The sequence below is a fragment of the Trichomycterus rosablanca genome, chromosome 13 (genome assembly GCF_030014385.1).
Source record: "Trichomycterus rosablanca isolate fTriRos1 chromosome 13, fTriRos1.hap1, whole genome shotgun sequence".
Classification (NCBI taxonomy): domain Eukaryota; kingdom Metazoa; phylum Chordata; class Actinopteri; order Siluriformes; family Trichomycteridae; genus Trichomycterus; species Trichomycterus rosablanca.
This window is the reverse complement of record NC_086000.1, coordinates 11,851,780-11,871,012: the sequence shown is the minus strand read 5'-3', so window position 1 is coordinate 11,871,012 and position 19,233 is coordinate 11,851,780.

Genomic DNA, 19,233 nt, shown 5'->3' with positions numbered 1-19,233 from the left:
TCTTACAATGCCTTTTTACTGGGTATAAGTTCAGGTATATGTTGGTAAGTTAACAGAAAACATGTTTAATTTAAATCAGATAAAGATTTAAAAGGTAAAAAATGTTATAAAGATGAAAACGTATTTACATTTGTACAGGAGCAATAAGTTGAAATAAAAATAATTTGAAATAAAAATTGCATTTGTCTTCCCCACAGAGAGGTGCTCTATTGTTAGGTTTACACTAAACTCTTAAGTAGCTTCACTACACGCATATTTAGTATAGGCTACCTACAGCATCAGAAGCCTCCTAAGCAGTGCACTGGTTTCTGCAACTTTATTAATAACGGTGTGATTGTCTATAGACATGAGAATTTCCTTCTCTGTGTACATTAACATGAAGGCCTCCAAGAGTTCCTGTTTACCTATTTCATTTGGGCTGATTTTAATGCATTTTCAGCATTCTGAATATCTGGGTACTGGGTATCATTTAGAATCTATCCATCACATCTGTTCTGTGTGCAACTTGTTACATTAAATAGTTTTTTTAGTTCATTTTTATCCTCTCTACCTGTCTCTGTAGTCCTGGCCTCTCCATGCCTACTCGGTTCACCAGCAGGATCAGACTGGCTAAAAAAAAATTCATTAAGGGTTAGCTTATTTTGCTGAATAACATAACATGCTTGAAGTTTTTTTTTGTTTTTTTTTAGCCTATATTATGATGGTGTAAAATTGATAGTGATTTAGGCTATTTGTCTCCATTTGTTAAAATAAATTAGGCTATCATGCTGACATCTTTCTGAATGTCTGAACAATTTAACATATATCATGTATATTCTCTACGTTATATTTTACATTACAAATAACTATGTTAGTTTAAATAACTTTGTTAGACTACCCTCTACCTGTCCCTTCAGTAGTCATGGATCATCAGTACAGCAGCGTCGGAACAAAACATTCCAATAATGAGTTAGGCTATTTAATATATTACACTTCAAATTATCTTTATTATTTTCAGCTTGAAACTGGATATTTGTGATTAATGCTGTGTATTGGGTTCTAAAAAAACCACTGACTGATGATTTGCGAAAATCACCACTGACTGTTGGTTTGCGCTATTCTGTTGTAAGTTTGGCGCTCAAGAAAAGACGACTCGTGGGCCAAACCAACTGAAACATTTGGGAGTGGGGGATTCCCTCAGATGGTAGAACCCATCTGATCTACTGCGATGTAGGTAGGGGCTGCGCTGTCAGATGACTGAATGAATGTAAGAAGAAGATTAGATAAGTAAAAGATAAATGTCAAAATTATTTTTTCCATCCAACCGGCCCAAACTCGAGACTGACATGAACCGGCCCATCGGGAATCCTCCCGAATCTCCCGATTAGCCACTCCGGGCTTGCTACTACCTACTGACTACTGTACTACTACAAATATTATAAGCAACAACAACAATAATACTAATAATAGTTATTATTATACATTTATATATATATATATATATATATGTGTGTGTGTATATACTGTATATACTGTATATATGTATATACAGTATATATATATATTGTGGCGTCGGCGAGCAGGAAGGCGAGCGTCGGGACCTCGAGTGAGCTGCCCTTGGCAGATCTCTCAGTGGTTTAGGACGTACACTCATACATACACACATACATTCATACAACAGACAAACATATAAGCTACCTATCCAGCTCTCACCGCAGCCACCCAGTCTCCCACACTGGGATACACGCTGACGGTAAGCCTGGATACCACGGCTCCTCCCACTGACGCTACATAGCCCCCTCCCTAAAGGTCAACCGTCCCGGTGACCTACTCACCAGCGACCACTGGGTGGCTCCATGTCCGGACCTCACCCCATTACACTGCCGAGCCGCTGTTTCAACACCCCTGCTGCACCTGGCTTTCCATGCCCTCGCAACAACCCCGGGGCCAGCGCACTCAGACAGATCGGGCATATTGGCCCACCGAACCACCAGAGCCACTCAGACATCACAATCCCACTTCTGACACCAAATGTGGCGTTTGCGAAGAAGAGACGGAGTCGCGAGTTGACATGACAACAGGATCAGCTCTTTATTGTTTACACGGATTAAGACACGTGTGAACACACACCCAATTGCCCGCTATTGCAGCCACGTTATTCCTAGCCCCGTGCTACACAGTCACGGTAGGTTTTAGATTCAACATGTAATTAAACAAATACACTATGCGCAAACTAACATCATTAAACAGAACACCAAACAACATAAACAAACCCCATAAACATGTACACAAAGAACGCAACAGTTATTAACACCGCAGCCGCGAGTCCCTCTGGGTAACGCTCGCTCCGCCCTCCCCCCTAATCCACAGTGGCGGACGCCACACAATATATATATATATATATATATATATATATATATATATATATATATAAAGGTAATATTCATTCTGCATACATGTTGCAGGATGCAGTGACCTGTTTGTTTAATTCTGTATTTCTGTAAAACCATGTGTTACTATACTTACCAGTGGAAGCCACAGTTCCATTGTCCTATAAGCTTATTTGGGTGTGGGCTCAGCTGTCTCTATGACATTCAAATGAAAAACAAAACAGCTCAAGTGGAGCAGGAGCCGGTCAAACTGTCCTTTTAACACTATCTTATTGTGTCTATAATTTTATTACTATTTTTAGGCTATTTGGTGTTAGAAGTGAATACGGCAATATAATATTGCCATTTTCTTACAAAAATAAATGGGGAAATCATTGTTCTTTGATATTTACTTAGAAGTCAGGGGGCTTGTGGTCTAGATTGGCACTTTGCCATTGGTCAATAAAAACAGGAACAAGCCCCTGGAATCTGAGCCCAGAGCTTTTAATACACTAGGGCTGTTCCAGCTCATTGTGCTACAATTGACCTTAAGGTCAAATAATAATAAAACCCATTAATCATGACTGTTTTAGTAGTATTAAACAAACTAATTTAATAGCCATTAAATAGCCATGCCTATTGAAAAAAAATTCGTTGTACTATTTTAATCCATATTATATATCACTGATCAGCCATAACATTAAAACCACCTCCTTGTTTCTACACTCACTGTCCATTTTATCAGCTCCACTTACCATATAGAAGCACTTTGTAGTTCTACAATTACATTACTGACTGTAGTCCAACTGTTACTCTACATACTTTTTTAGCCTGCTTTTACCCTGTTCTTCAATGGTCAGGACCCCCACAGGACCAGTACAGAGTCGGTATTATTTGGGTGGTGGATCATTCTCAGCACTGCAGTGACAATGACATGGTGGTGGTGTGTTAGTGTGTGTTGTGCTGGTATGAGTGGATCAGACACAGCAATGCTGATGGAGTTTTTAAACACCTCACTGTCACTGCTGGACTGAGAATAGTCCATCAACCAAAAATATATCCAGCCAACAGCGCCCCGTGGGCAACATCCTGTGACCACTGATAAAGGTTGTCTAAAGCGATTGTCTCTGACTTTACATCTACAAGGTGGACCAACTAGGTAGGAGTGTCTAATAGAGTGGACAGTGAGTGGACATGGTATTTAAAAACTCCAGCAGCGCTGCTGTGTCTGATCCACTCATACCAGCACAAAACACACTAACACACCACCACCATGTCAATGTCACTGCAGTGCTGAGAATGATCCACCACCTAAATAATAACTGCTCTGTAGTGGTCCTGTGTGGGTCCTGACCATTGAAGAACATGGTGAAAGCAGGGTAAAAAGGTATGTACAGAAACAGATGAACTGCAGTCAGTAATTGTAGAACTACAGTACAAAGTGCTTCTATATGGTAAGTGGAGCTGATAAAATGAACAGTGAGTGTAGAAACAACGGGGTGGTTTTAATGTTATGGCTGATCAGTGTATATGTGCAGCAAAAAACCTTTCTGCCTAATCACCTGATAAACAAAAAGAACATTTTACCCTGATAAACATGGTCTCCTCCAGATCAAGACAACTCTCATACACAGGGCAAAATGGCCACTAAATGGTTTGATAAACATTAAAATAATATTCATCATGTATTCTGGCCCAAAGTCAGCAAATCCCAAGTAAATTAAACATATTTTGAAGATTATGAACCAACGTGTTACACAGCACCTTCAACCACCATCTTTAAACCATTATCTGAGGGAATATGTTTTGGAAGACTGGTGTTTATTCACTTTAGTACAGTTTCACTAATGTCAAAATGTAGTTCAATTGTTTAGTAAGTCATGGTGGTCCAAAACCTTACTAAGACTACTTTTTCAATGTTTGTATTTGACAGTTGCAACTTGCCTCACAGCAAGAAGTTTCTCCCCATGTTCGCGTGGGTTTCTTCCAGGACCTCTGATTTCCTTCTACAGTCCAAAGACATGCAATTAGGTTAACTGGAGTTAAAATTGCTCTGTGCATGTCTGTTTGTGCCTGGTGAATTGTACCCACAATGACCCTGAATAGGATAAAGCGGTAATAAACAGACACTGAATGAACTTGACAGACATTATGCATCAGTGACATTTCTAGCACATTCTTTATCACCATTCAAGACATAGAGGAAAAAGAATTGGGTCTACTCTGCACTATGGTTTTATAAGAGTAAGGAGTTTTGTAGTGGACTGTGGAAAAAAAGACCTACAAGGAAAAAAATGACAAAATCTTACTTACAAAACTGAAATAAATGGTATCCCCATTTTCCAAACAATTAAAAAGTGTCATATACAGCGGACCCTTGAGTTACAAACGGTTTACCATACAAACATTTCGAGTTCAAAAGGAAATCGCGGAGTAAAGTATTCTTTCTTTTGTGCAATTACACCTACAAAATACAATACTGTTGAAATTAAGAAGAAAATAATAGAGAAATATGAGAGTTATTGTTGTTTCTGGTAGATACATTTTATATAAAAAGAGGGAAATGTATTATGGTGTATCATTATGGTGTGTTATGGTGTATGGTATGTCTATTCTATAATTTAAGATTTAAGGGAAAATATACTTGTATTTATAACAAAAAAGACCATTTAAGACATTAGAAAGATTAAGTAAGGGGGGGGGGGGGGGGGGGGTGGTTGGGAGGTCTGGCACGGATTAATTGTATTTACATTATTTCTTATTGGAAAAATAGGTTTAACTAACAAACATTTTGAGTTAAGAACAGTCCTTTGGAACCAATTAAATTCGTAAGTCAAGGGTCTACTGTATAGGAAATGTCATGTAACACAATGGTAAACATGCCTCTGTCCAAACGTTTTTAAATGTTTAGCAGTCATCAAATTCAAAAAATGGTCAGTAAAAACAATAGTTGGTCTGTCTTTCCATTGTACTTCAATGTTTCAGCTTTTTCAAAAATGGCATTTGTAGTAATAACCAGTCTATAACTATGATGCACTAGGCAGCATTTTAAGGTATCTAAGAATTCGAACAACCTTCTTCTCAGGAGCGCACGTAGGATGATATAAAATACTGTCTATGTAGAGAGCTCACCAGATTTTCAAACACACCCATAGAAAATAAGTATAAATGCCACATTCCTTACTTTATTCGCTGACTGGTGCAAGCAGGGGTGATACAGTTTCAGCAAGAGTCAGCAAGATAGTGTCAGACTCTTTGCAATTCATTAATACATTATTAGCATACTTGGACTAATATCAAATAATGACTGGCTTCTTATCAGCTTGTGGTTTTATTATATTCTCTTTATTGCCATTAATTGTTTACTCTTCCTTACATCCAAAGCTCCTGGAAGCAGTTCTTTTACATCCAGCTGTACTGTATTATAACGAGCAGCCGATGGTGGATTCTGCTGGACAAGTCTTACGCACCAAAGGAGCCCTATGAGACATTTTTCTCACCTTTAAAATTGATGTAATTGGTGTCATATTGTCAGATATGCAGATGACCAAGTATCAGATATATATCTGCCTAAAGTGTATGCAATTTAAGCCAAGCTATAATCAGAGTTTAGTGGAAAGTACAGCCAAGGGGTGGAAGGGTCTCCATACACATTCACCCCCCAAGCATGCCTATACACTCCCTTGTCCCTGATCATGCAGGGCAATTGGAACCAGCTGTTGCTGTTTATCCTGGGCAGCCCCACAGCTGCACTGCCATGGGGCCAGTGCTGGGGAGAAAATGGCTACCTACCAAACCACATAGCACATATCACTGTTCATAATATTTCAATAGCATGCCATTATTATCCTACTATCACCACTATGCAGTTTCTACATAGCCTACAATACATCACTCATTCTGTCTGACTCACTGACTCATATTCTGTTCATCAGATTGGCTTTTGGCCCTTATTAATCAGAGTTCAGGAGTGCAAAGTTCTGCTGAACCCTTTTCAGCATAGCTTTGTAAGTGGGTGTGGATCTACAATCTTTCCAAGAGCACAATTTACAACTCTTAAAGCTCTACCTCTCCTGATGGAACAATTTTGCCTTTAGGAATGCAGGAAGTGGCTTTCATAACAGTAAAGTGGGTTTTTTTCTTCAGAGTTCATCTGAGCAAAGAGCAGCTGTAAAACATAGAGCCCAATCCAATTCAAAATTAACTCGGAAAAACAAACACTGGTTGGCTCAGACCTATTTCATGTTAGTGCCCAAAAAAATGAGTACACTATATGTACATGTGTACATATTCAAAATACAAATATTTTATTATTTTATATATGTATTATTTTTATAAATATACTGATCAGGCATAACATAATGACCACCTTCCTAATATTGTGTTCCCTCCTTTTGCTGCCAAAACAGCCCTGACCCAGCAAGGCATGGACTCCACTAGACCCCTAAGGGTGTGCTGTGGTATCTGGCACCAAGATGTTAGCAGCAGATCCTTTAACTCCTGTAAGTTGTGAGGTGGGGCCTTCATGGATCGGACTTGTTTGTCCAGCACATCCCACAGATGCTCAACTGGATTGAGATCTGGGGAATTTGGAGGCCAAGTCACACCTCACATCACGTTTGAGGTGATAGCTCAGTGGTTAAGGTACTGGACTAGTAAGCAGAAGGTTGCCGGTTCAAGCCCCGCCACCACCAAGTTGCCACGTTGGGTCCCTAAGCAAGGCCCTTAACCCTCAATTGCTCATCGTGTTCAGCTCATTGTGTAAGTCGCTTTGGATAAAAACGTCTGCTAAATGCTGAAAATGTAAATGTTGTTGTGCTCCTCAAACCATTCCTGAACCATTTTTGCTTTGTGGCAGGGCACATTGTCCTGCTGAAAGAGGCCACAGCCATCAGAGAATACTGTTTCCATGAAAGGGTGTACATGGTCTGCAACAATGCTTAGGTAGGTGACAACGTGATTCATCAGACCAGGCCACTTTCTTCCATTGTTCCGTGGTCCCGTTCCGATGCTCACGTGCCCATTGTTGGCGCTTTTGGCGGTGGACAAGGGTCAGCATGGGCACCCTGACTGGTCTGCGGCTCTGCAGCCCCATACAAACAACAAACTGCAATGCACTGTGTATTCTGACACCTTTCTATCAGCACCAGCATTAAGTTCTTCAGCAATTTGAGCTACAGTAGCTCGTCTGTTGGATTGGACCACACGGGACAGCCTTCGCTCCCCAAGTGCATCAATGCCCATGACCCTATCGCCGGTTTACCACTGTTCCTTCCTTGGACCACTTTTGATAGATACTGACCACTGCAGACTGGGAACACCCCACAAGAGCTGCAGTTTTGGAGATGCACTGACCTGTCGTCCAGCCATCATAATATGGCCTTTGTCAAACTCGCTCAAATCCTTATGCTTGCCCATTTTTCCTGCTTCTAACACATCAACTTTGAGGATACTTAAACTCAACTTCACTTGCTGCCTAATATATGCCACCCACTAACAGGTGCCGTGATGAAGAGATAATCAGTGTTATTCACTTCACCTGTCAGTGGTGAAAATATATGTGTGTATATATACAGTATATATACGTATATACAGAGGTGGAAAGTAACGAATTACATTTACTCGCGTTACTGTAATTGAGTAGTTTTTTTGTGTACTTGTACTTTTTAAAATAGATTTTACAACCAATAATTTTACTTTTACTTACAGTGTATCACAAAAGTGAGTACACCCCTCACATTTCTGCAGATATTTAAGTATATCTTTTCATGGGACAACACTGACAAAATGACACTTTGACACAATGAAAAGTAGTCTGTGTGCAGCTTATATAACAGTGTAAATTTATTCTTCCCTCAAAATAACTCAATATACAGCCATTAATGTCTAAACCACCGGCAACAAAAGTGAGTACACCCCTTAGTGAAAGTTCCTGAAGTGTCAATATTTTGTGTGGCCACCATTATTTCCCAGAACTGCCTTAACTCTCCTGGGCATGGAGTTTACCAGAGCTTCACAGGTTGCCACTGGAATGCTTTTCCACTCCTCCATGACGACATCACGGAGCTGGCGGATATTCGAGACTTTGCGCTCCTCCACCTTCCGCTTAAGGATGCCCCAAAGATGTTCTATTGGGTTTAGGTCTGGAGACATGCTTGGCCAGTCCATCACCTTTACCCTCAGCCTCTTCAATAAAGCAGTGGTCGTCTTAGAGGTGTGTTTGGGGTCATTATCATGCTGGAACACTGCCCTGCGACCCAGTTTCCGAAGGGAGGGGATCATGCTCTGCTTCAGTATTTCACAGTACATATTGGAGTTCATGTGTCCCTCAATGAAATGTAACTCCCCAACACCTGCTGCACTCATGCAGCCCCAGACCATGGCATTCCCACCACCATGCTTGACTGTAGGCATGACACACTTATCTTTGTACTCCTCACCTGATTGCCGCCACACATGCTTGAGACCATCTGAACCAAACAAATTAATCTTGGTCTCATCAGACCATAGGACATGGTTCCAGTAATCCATGTCCTTTGTTGACATGTCTTCAGCAAACTGTTTGCGGGCTTTCTTGTGTAGAGACTTCAGAAGAGGCTTCCTTCTGGGGTGACAGCCATGCAGACCAATTTGATGTAGTGTGCGGCGTATAGTCTGAGCACTGACAGGCTGACCCCCCACCTTTTCAATCTCTGCAGCAATGCTGACAGCACTCCTGCGCCTATCTTTCAAAGACAGCAGTTGGATGTGACGCTGAGCACGTGCACTCAGCTTCTTTGGACGACCAACGCGAGGTCTGTTCTGAGTGGACCCTGCTCTTTTAAAACGCTGGATGATCTTGGCCACTGTGCTGCAGCTCAGTTTCAGGGTGTTGGCAATCTTCTTGTAGCCTTGGCCATCTTCATGTAGCGCAACAATTCGTCTTTTAAGACCCTCAGAGAGTTCTTTGCCATGAGGTGCCATGTTGGAACTTTCAGTGACCAGTATGAGAGAGTGTGAGAGCTGTACTACTAAATTGAACACACCTGCTCCCTATGCACACCTGAGACCTAGTAACACTAACGAGTCACATGACATTTTGGAGGGAAAATGACAAGCAGTGCTCAATTTGGACATTTAGGGGTGTAGTCTCTTAGGGGTGTACTCACTTTTGTTGCCGGTGGTTTAGACATTAATGGCTGTATATTGAGTTATTTTTAAATTTACACTGTTATATAAGCTGCACACAGACTACTTTTCATTGTGTCAAAGTGTCATTTTGTCAGTGTTGTCCCATGAAAAGATATACTTAAATATCTGCAGAAATGTGAGGGGTGTACTCACTTTTGTGATACACTGTAAGTATGTTTTGTATTCCGAATTGTAATTCGCTACATTTTAAATAACATCCGTTACTGAGTAAAAAAAAAAAAAGAAAACAATAAAAAACTCAACATTAAACCGGCCCGTTAGGCTGTTTGATCCCGCTAAGCATTTACGAAATTGTCGGGCTTGCGAACTGAATCACTGAGTTAACGAGTCAAAAACAACTCACTCCGTTTCATTACGATGTTGTGCATAAACTCTATGAATCGGTTCATTTGGTGAAGAGATTCAGATGTATAAACCAATCAGAGCTTCAGAATTCACATTCTGGGCGGAATTTCAATCTCTTTCTTCATTGGTTGTTGTATAAATGACAGTTTAGTGAACGAATCACCAATTTAAGCTTTTTACCGGGAAAGCCGTGAGAATAAATGATCTACAATAGTTTTCATTAGTTAGGTGGATAAAACAGTTAGGTATGGATTTATATATTCTGGAAACATACATGATGGTCTTATATAAAGTGGATATAGAACAGGTAAGCAGATAAGTGGTTATGATTTTCTGCTGCTGTGTGATTGATCTAGGTCGCGGTTCTGCTGTTTACGGTTGGCTTTCATTTTGCAACGATAGCAAAGCATTATGAAATATTGTGATTTCTTTATGTTCATTTATTTGAGTATTTATTTGAAGTAAAACTGACAGCATAAATGTGATTGTGAGATTCTGCTGGTTTGTTTTTGATTTTGATCATGTTCCTATGACGGGGTAAGACCCGTTATATTTTTATAGGTGCAACAGCCGTCTAACCCTTTTATTGAGGATAAACAGAAATAATGCTATTTTGAATTGATAAGAGCAGTTGCAGTCTGTTAGGTGTGTAGAGTGGCTAAATCCACACATGAACTGCTAATATGCTGCATGGCTGGTGAGCTGTGTGTAGTCTGCTGTATCATTCATCTGTCAACTTCTGTTGGAAAATGACGTCCCTCCTTCTGTTAAAAAAGTAACGAAGTAACGTTTACTCTGAGTACATTTTAAATTAGTTACTTTTTACTTTTTACTTGAGTAGATTTTTAGACTAGTAATTTTACTCGTACTTAAGTAAAAAATCATCAAAGTAATAGTACTTTTACTTGAGTACAATATTTTAGTACTCTTTCCACCTCTGTATATATATATATATATATATATGTGTGTGTGTGTGTGTGTGTGTGTGTGTGTGTGTGTGTGTGCGTGTGTGTGTGTTTGTGTACACTCACACCATGCTTTATGGCTATTAACTTATCTGCATCATTTAATACTTCTGGATTAGTGACCAAGCTGTTGGAGTAGGTGTTCCACAGGTAGCTCCTGGGGACCTTATTAACTTTGTGTATATACATTTTTATTCCACTTTTATTCCAAAACACACAGAAGGTAATTTGGCTAATCTAAATTGTCATTAGGTGTGAGTAAGTGAGTGAGTGAGTGAGTAAATGGGCGTATTCCTGCTCTGTGCTTCGTTTCCATGTGGTGTCATACCCACCATAACTCTAACCAGGCTGACGCATTACCATCATGCAGGTTTCGAGTTGGTTTTAAGTTACAGCTGTTTTTGTTTTAATGCACACTTATAATGATCATTTACAATTGAGTGGCCCCAGTGTGTCTGACTTATTTGACACAGTGGCAGTGGACCCCCTTGAAACCCCCTACTAGTGCTTGCCCTGCAAATAACCCTATACATTAGTGCACAGTTTTGTGTATTCTTAATGTTACTATTTTAAGTATTGTAACAAATACGTAATTAAATACATTTAATCAAACTCTATTTAGTGTACTACTTCTTTTTCAAAAGAGACTAGAGAGATTAGCTCTGTATGTGACCTGGTGCTTTTTGAAATCAACTAACAGATTTATATTTTTTCAGGAATGCTAATAGCACCGGAGCTCCAGCCAACCCCAAACAATGATACATGGTTATCTGTTATATTATGTGAAATATGAGTTTGTTCATACTGAAACACATCATAATTTGTAGCTCAAAGATTTTAAAGTAATAGGCCATTAATGGTATTATGGTATTTATTTTGTTGAATAAACTGAGGCTGTACTAAAGTAATAGCCATTGGACTTTATTAAGTTGTTAAATAAAAGAAACAAATTGAATGACATACAGACCTCTAATACATAATACTTAATACATTGCATTCATTGTCCCCCCATTTTCCTCCCAATCTAGTTGTGTCCAATTACCCGATTGCATTACGCTTCCTCTCTACTGATGTTGACCTCGACCCTGATTGAGGAGAGCCGAGACTAACACACACCCCCTCCGACATGTGTGCAGTAGCCGACTGCATCTTTTCACCTGCATGAGGTGAGTTCATATGTGGATCAGCTTTGTGTACGGAGAGCCACACCCTGATCCTCATTATCCCCCGACTCAGTAATGAGGTCCCGTCCGGCACACACCTTGTATGAACAACAGCCAATCGTTGTTTTTATAGACACCCATCCTGCCGGATGGCAGAGCTGAGTATCGAACCGACAAGTTTGAAATGTCAGCTCTGGTGTGCTAGTGTGTTTACCACTGCGGCACCGGAGCGCCTCTTAATACACAATTTTTTTTTAATTGGGTAAGGTCATGATGTTCTGCACACATGGGATAACTACAATTTAACTGGATGAGACATACAATGCAAATAAAAACAATAAAAGACAAGAAATTTAATGCTTTATCTTATCAACTTCTTTTGTAAATGTCACGTGGGAAGAAAGGACGCAAATGCAGAAGTAAATAAAATAATAATATTTTATTTAATTATAAGGACAACAGAAAGATAAACAGCAAACGAAAAACAGAACACAAAAAACCCGATCGGAAACTCCGACGGAGCTGCTGGCGCAACTAAATGAAAAATAAACAAAGTGAAACCAAAACAGAAGGAAGCGGGACGCGAACCCCGGTCAGCCGCGTGGCAGCCGGGAGCGTTACCACCGCACTGTAGTGGAGCTGGAAAACGGGAGCGGGAGAACCTCTAATACGCTTAGGAGCGAAGGGAGAGGAGGGGAACTCCGAGGAGCGCTAGACCCAACACCGCGACTAACAATCGCAGTGACCGGTTGGCGCGCCCTGGATCGCGGAGCTGACACACCAATCTGAAACCAGAAAGAAACAAATAAACAAAGTTAGGCAGTTCTAGACTGCGGATTCGAACCGGGGTCTTTAGCACGGCAACCGCTTGCTCAGCGGAGTCGCCACCCAGCGGTTGGAGAATCCAATGTTCAGAATAACTGAAGGCACTGATGCCAGACTACCTTCAGCGCTTTAACACAGCGCTGAGTGAAACCGCTAACGCTAACTGCTAGCGCAAAATGAACTGCAGTTCGAGGACTGCACCGCGTCGCACCACACTATATCTACGAGACCAACAGAACATACCAGTTACCTCAAACCTTGCGGTTTTACTTACCCGAATGGCATACGCCACCAGGGCTACCAGCTAAGGCTACGAACGTGTGGACGAGCTGCCACCACGGACCGGAAAACAAACAAAGGTGCGACACCCGCTGCTGTGTGGAGCTGGCTTAAGTAGTCAGCCCCACGGCTGCGGGTGATCAGCACTAATTAGGAGGCCTGGTATAAGAGGCCTTTGTTTTCTGAGCTCTGTAATGTCTGCTTCGCTGGGAACCCGGGGCACGTTCACCAGCTACCACAGACCTCGTTATAGAACCCCCTCCTCTAGGGACAGCTCCTGAGGTCCCAAGACCCGCAGCTCGGTTGCGCCGGAACTCGCGGATCAGTTCAGGGTCCAGGATCTGGCGAGCCGGTACCCATGAACGTTCCTCAGGGCCGTAACCTTCCCAATCCACCAAGTATTGGGTGCTACCCTGAACCTTCCTGCTGTCAAGCAACCGGCGGACGGTGAAGGCAGGGGCACCCTGGATGATACGAGGGGCGGGAGGTTGGGGAGGGGGTAAAACTCCCCCGCACATAAATGGTCGGAGATGGGAGACATGAAAGGTTGGATGCACTTTCATACGGGGAGGAAGCTCCAACCTATACGTCACCGGATTAATCCGCTTTACCACCTTGAACGGACCAATGTACTTGGGTGCCAACTTATGTGGGGCACCTCGAACGGGGAGATCCCTCGTTGACACAAGTACTCGTTGGCCTGGCCGGAAGGTAAGAGCCGGCTGCCGCCTGCGGTCAGCTTTGCGCTTCACAGAGCGCTGGGTGGCCACAAGTGCCTGCCTAGCTTTGCGCCAGGCGGCGCGGCAGCGGCGGACATGAAGCTGTACAGACGGGACCGCTACCTGCTGCTCCTGCTCCGGAAAGAGCGGCGGAGGGTACCCGAACTGAGCCTCAAACGGTGACATTCCAATCGCCGAATGATGCAGGGTGTTGTGAGCAAACTCTGCCCATATCAACTTATCCGACCACGTGGTCGGATTCCCTGCCGTCAGGCACCTGAGCATCTTGCTCAGATCCTGGATCAGCCTCTCCGACTGCCCATTCGACTCCGGGTGGTAGCCGGAGGATAAGCTGGCCGTGGCGCCAAGAAGTTGGCAAAAAGCCCGCCAGCACTGGCTTACAAACTGTGGACCCCGATCAGACACAATGTCTGATGGGACCCCATGTGCTCTCACCACATGATTCAGGATGATTTGCGCAGTACCCATGGCGGATGGTAGCTTGGGCAGTGGGATAAAAAGGCAAGATTTGGTAAACCGGTCGACAATTACCAATACCGCCGTGAACCCTCTGGATTTTGGCAAGCCTGTCACAAAGTCCAGAGAAATGTGGGACCACGGTCTAGCAGGTATTGGCAACGGATGAAGGAGGCCCCGCGGGCGCTCTCTGGGTGTCTTGTTCAGAGCACACACAGAGCAAGCACGGACAAAGTCACGTACCTGGTTCTCCATCCCCGGCCACCAAAATCTTCGGCGCAGCAAGACCAGGGACTTAGTCACACCTGGGTGCGCCGAAAATGGGGAAGCATGGGCCCATTCAAAAACCTGACGCCGTACGGATGAAGGTACGTACAGTCTGTCAGGAGGTCCCCCACCGGGGTCGGGTTCAGCCCGGTGGGCATCCCGAATGACCTTCGATATGCCCCATGTGACTGGGGCCGCTATCAGGGTCGAGGGGATCACGGGATCAGGTCCGGTCTCCGGCCTGGTCGGTTCCCACTGTCTAGACAGAGCGTCCGGTTTGACGTTTCTGGACCCCGGTCTATAAGACAGTGTAAAATTGAACCTTCCAAAAAATAAGGACCACCGGGCCTGACGGGAGTTCATCCTCTTGACTTGCTGGATGAATGACAGATTTTTGTGATCCGTCCAGACAAGAAAAGGATGATTGGCCCCCTCGAGCCAGTGTCGCCACTCCTCTAACGCCAACTTAATGGCCAAGAGCTCCCTGTCTCCAACCGGGTAGTTCCGCTCGGCTGGAGTCAGGCGGTGCGAGAAGAAGGCACATGGATGCAGCTTCTTCTCTGGCCCCACTCTTTGGGACAAGACTGCCCCAGCTCCGACCTCGGAGGCATCCACTTCGACAACGAAGGGTTCCTCTGGGTCGGGCAACTGTAAAACGGGAGCAGTTGTCAAGAGTGTTTTTAGCTCGTCAAAAGCTTGTTGGGCCTGCACCGTCCATCGGAACGGACCTTTTCCTGTAAGGTCCGTTAACGGAGAGGCGACTGAGCTAAAGTTCTTAATGAAACGCCGAAAAAAGTTTGCAAAGCCCAAAAACCTTTGCAGTTGGCGTAAAGAACTTGGAGTTGGCCACTTCTCCACAGCTGATACCTTAGCCGAGTCCATGCGCAGGGTGCCCTCGGCCACTACAAACCCCAGGAACGAAACCGTGGGGGAGTGAAAGACTGACTTCTCCAGTTTGACAAACAAATGGTTGTCGAGCAAAAGCTGGAGAACTCGTCGGACATGCCCTATATGCTCGTCGATGGACCGACTAAAGATAAGAATATCGTCTAAGTAAACATAGACGAATTTACCAAGAGTCTCCCGCAAGACCTCATTGATAAATCTCTGGAAGACTGCGGGGGCATTCATTAACCCAAATGGCATCACCCGGTATTCATAGTGGCCAGTGGGCGTAATGAACGCAGTCTTCCACTCATCCCCCTGCCTGATCCGGATCAAATTGTACGCGCTGCGAAGATCGAGCTTGGAAAAAACAGAAGCTCGCTGAAGGGCTTCGAAAGCCGTGGCCATCAGCGGCAGCGGGTACCGATCCTTGATCGTAACGGCGTTCAGACCGCGATAATCGATACAGGGGCGCAGGGTGCCGTCCTTCTTGTTCACAAAAAAGAACCCTGCCCCAGCTGGGGAGGAGGAAGGACGGATGAACCCCTGTTTAAGTGCCTCACGCACATACTCCTCCATAGCCACCTTCTCTGGACCGGAGAGCGAAAAAAGGCGCCCTCTAGGAGGAGTAGTGCCGGACAAAAGATTGATGGCGCAATCGAACGGTCTGTGGGGGGGCAAGTCCTGCGCCCGGGACTTGCTAAAAACCTCCCGTAAGTCATGGTACACAGGGGGAACAGCTGCCAAATCCGGCACCTCCATCTTCGGTTCCGTCGGAGCAGAACTCGTGCCACCTTGCAGCAAACACGAGTCGCGACACCGCGTTCCCCAGATGAAGATTGATCCGGTGGCCCAGTCGATCTGAGGATTGTGTCTTTGCAGCCACGAATACCCCAAAACCACCTGGAGGTGAGGAACGTGAGTTACAAGAAAGGTAATCCGTTCCTCGTGGTTTTGCAGACGCAACGTGAGAGGTCTTGTCTGTTGGGTTATCGGGCTGCCCGCTACAGGTCGGCCATCCACCGCATGGACCGACACTGGTGATGCTAGCGGTTGGACCTCAATCCCCAGCCTGTGTACCAGATCGCTGTCAATGAAATTCTCCACCGCACCTGAATCGACACAAACCTGAAGGTTTGTGTTCCCGAGGCCCCAGGACAACCGGGCCTGCAAAAGCAGACCTTGGGCAGGGATGGTAGGTCGGCTCACTCCCGAGTCCCTGACTCGAGAGCGGCCTAGATGTTTTTCCGACCGCCGGGGTCGGGAGAACGAACCCGATGCCGAACGGGCATTGGCACGGGCTGAGCCCAACTGCATGGGTTCGGGATCCAGGGCCGGTGGAGGAGACTTAGGGGGCGCCAGCAAGCGGGTAAACGGGGGACAGGTACCCCGCTCCCGGATCCGCTGGCGAAGACGGGTATCGATGGCTGTGGCCAGCGTATAGGAGGCCTTAAGGGTCGTTGGGCAGTCCCTGGTGGCCAGCTCATCCTTTATCTTCTCCGATAAGCCACGATGAAAGATGGCGGTGAGAGAGCCCTCATCCCACCCACACTCCGCCGCTAGTGTCCTAAATTCGATTACGTAATCTACGACTGGCCGATTACCTTGGGTTAGCTCAAGTAAGCGTGGGCCTGCCTCGCGACCCCCCGAGGGGTGGAAGAAGGTCTCCTTTAAGGCCTCCTTAAAGGCGCTTTCGGATGAGCATTCCGGAGCGTTCTGCTCCCAGAGGGCGGTAGCCCATTCCAAGGCTCGGCCAGTCAAGAGAGAAACGATATAGGCAACCCTCGACCGCTCTGTGGGGTAGCGGGAGGGCTGCAACTCGAAGGCTAGCGCGCACTGGAGAAGGAAGCCACGGCACCTCTTGGCCTCTCCCGAATATCTTTCAGGAGGAGGAATGGGGGTGTCGCGGCTTCCACATCCTCCCGAATGGGGTGGGGGGTGTGGGCCGGCTCCTAAAGCTGGAGACTGCTGGCTAAGCGCAGCTACCTGCTGCGCCAATTGGCTAATGGCCACCTCGTGCCTGCCTAACGCCACACCCTGGTGGCGTAATACGTCGATAGGGGGTGGCGTTTCTGCTGCGTCCATGGTTGGTCGCACCTTTCTGTCACGTGGGAAGAAAGGACGCAAATGCAGAAGTAAATAAAATAATAATATTTTATTTAATTATAAGGACAACAGAAAGATAAACAGCAAACGAAAAACAGAACACAAAAAACCCGATCGGAAACTCCGACGGAGCTGCTGGCGCAACTAAATGAAAAATAAACAAAGTGAAACCAAAACAGAAGGAAGCGGGACGCGAACCCCGGTCAGCCGCGTGGCAGCCGGGAGCGTTACCACCGCACTGTAGTGGAGCTGGAAAACGGGAGCGCGAGAACCTCTAATACGCTTAGGAGCGAAGGGAGAGGAGGGGAACTCCGAGGAGCGCTAGACCCAACACCGCGACTAACAATCGCAGTGACCGGTCGGCGCGCCCTGGATCGCGGAGCTGACACACCAATCTGAAACCAGAAAGAAACAAATAAACAAAGTTAGGCAGTTCTAGACTGCGGATTCGAACCGGGGTCTTTAGCACGGCAACCGCTTGCTCAGCGGAGTCGCCACCCAGCGGTTGGAGAATCCAATGTTCAGAATAACTGAAGGCACTGATGCCAGACTACCTTCAGCGCTTTAACACAGCGCTGAGTGAAACCGCTAACGCTAACTGCTAGCGCAAAATGAACTGCAGTTCGAGGACTGCACCGCGTCGCACCACACTATATCTACGAGACCAACAGAACATACCAGTTACCTCAAACCTTGCGGTTTTACTTACCCGAATGGCATACGCCACCAGGGCTACCAGCTAAGGCTACGAACGTGTGGACGAGCTGCCACCACGGACCGGAAAACAAACAAAGGTGCGACACCCGCTGCTGTGTGGAGCTGGCTTAAGTAGTCAGCCCCACGGCTGCGGGTGATCAGCACTAATTAGGAGGCCTGGTATAAGAGGCCTTTGTTTTCTGAGCTCTGTAATGTCTGCTTCGCTGGGAACCCGGGGCACGTTCACCAGCTACCACAGACCTCGTTATAGAACCCCCTCCTCTAGGGACAGCTCCTGAGGTCCCAAGACCCGCAGCTCGGTTGCGCCGGAACTCGCGGATCAGTTCAGGGTCCAGGATCTGGCGAGCCGGTACCCATGAACGTTCCTCAGGGCCGTAACCTTCCCAATCCACCAAGTATTGGGTGCTACCCTGAACCTTCCTGCTGTCAAGCAACCGGCGGACGGTGAAGGCAGGGGCACCCTGGATGATACGAGGGGCGGGAGGTTGGGGAGGGGGTAAAACTCCCCCGCACATAAATGGTCGGAGATGGGAGACATGAAAGGTTGGATGCACTTTCATACGGGGAGGAAGCTCCAACCTATACGTCACCGGATTAATCCGCTTTACCACCTTGAACGGACCAATGTACTTGGGTGCCAACTTATGTGGGGCACCTCGAACGGGGAGATCCCTCGTTGACACAAGTACTCGTTGGCCTGGCCGGAAGGTAAGAGCCGGCTGCCGCCTGCGGTCAGCTTTGCGCTTCACAGAGCGCTGGGTGGCCACAAGTGCCTGCCTAGCTTTGCGCCAGGCGGCGCGGCAGCGGCGGACATGAAGCTGTACAGACGGGACCGCTACCTGCTGCTCCTGCTCCGGAAAGAGCGGCGGAGGGTACCCGAACTGAGCCTCAAACGGTGACATTCCAATCGCCGAATGATGCAGGGTGTTGTGAGCAAACTCTGCCC